The 1,147-nt window shown below is 39.6% G+C and overlaps 1 pseudogene; it reads left to right on the forward strand.

Annotated features, from left to right (window-relative positions):
* The first annotated feature begins 514 nt into the window (after positions 1-514).
* On the forward strand, positions 515-689 carry LOC139279095 (U2 spliceosomal RNA; annotated as a pseudogene).
* Positions 690-1,147: the final 458 nt, after the last annotated feature.

The following is a 1,147-nucleotide window of genomic DNA, read 5'->3' on the forward strand; positions in this document are numbered from 1 at the left end:
TAAACAAATGGAACAAAATGTTCTAGCAATTTAATTGGTTGTGTGCATTGTTAGCTAACATTTCCTCCATGTCTAAATTTGAGCGAATCTTTATTGAAAACTTAACAGATAATGGTCATTTAAGCCAATTAGAAAAGTATAATGGATACTGTAACATTTTGGGACTTCTTTGCCTGGAAGGGAATTTAGTTTAGTTTATGTTATATTTTGTTATAAAGTTAGATTCAGTTTACAGAGAGTTAACTCCTCGTGATACACAAACCACTGAGAATGTTGATTAAGTTGGGACCTGGTGGAATACTGAAAAGGCTAAACATTATATTCATTATGAACTGTTTACTTTTTCATGTTGTATCAGCACTGAGACAATGCAAAGTAACTAAGCAAATATAGTGAGTATGCAGGTACAGCAAGTAATCAGGGAGGGAAATGGAATGTTGGCCTTTACTGCAAGGGGGCTTGAGTATAAAAGCAGAGTAGTCCTGCAACAACTGTACAGGATATTGGTGAGGCCACACCTGGAGTACTGCATATAGTTTTGGTCTCCTGTTCTTATCAGTTTAATATCCCCTATCTGGGGACCAAATATTAAATTGTTTTTTGGAACAGGGAGATGGAACAGGTGCTTGCTCCGTCCACTCCACGCATCGACCTGGTATTGCAGTGTTTCCAGGAACGGTGCAGCTTCTCCTCTCGGCCTTTTGGCTAAGATCAAATGTAGTAGCGCAAAGTGATCTTTGGCGCTGGAGTTGATCTGACAAGAATGAACCAAAAAAAAAAAATATATATATATATAGTTTTGGTCTCCGTATTTAAGGAAGGATATATTTGCATTGGAGGCTGTTCAGAGAAGGTTCCCGAGGTTGATTCTGGAGATGAGGGGGTTGACCTACTCAACTTATGAAGAGAGGTTGAGTAGGTTGGGCCTATACTCATTAGAGTTCAGAAAAATGAGAGGTGATCTTATCGAAACATAGAAGGTAATGAGGAGGCTCGACAAGGTGGATGCAGAGAGGATATTTCCACTCATAAGGGAAAATAAAGCTAGGGGACATAGGGCTAGATTTTACACTTTTGTGCTTATCATCCAAAAATGGGCGTTATTTCTGGCATGGGCGGACAAGGTGGGTTTACAGATCGCCGGCTT

Source organism: Pristiophorus japonicus, chromosome 13 (assembly GCF_044704955.1).
Source record: "Pristiophorus japonicus isolate sPriJap1 chromosome 13, sPriJap1.hap1, whole genome shotgun sequence".
In the NCBI taxonomy this organism is placed as follows: domain Eukaryota; kingdom Metazoa; phylum Chordata; class Chondrichthyes; family Pristiophoridae; genus Pristiophorus; species Pristiophorus japonicus.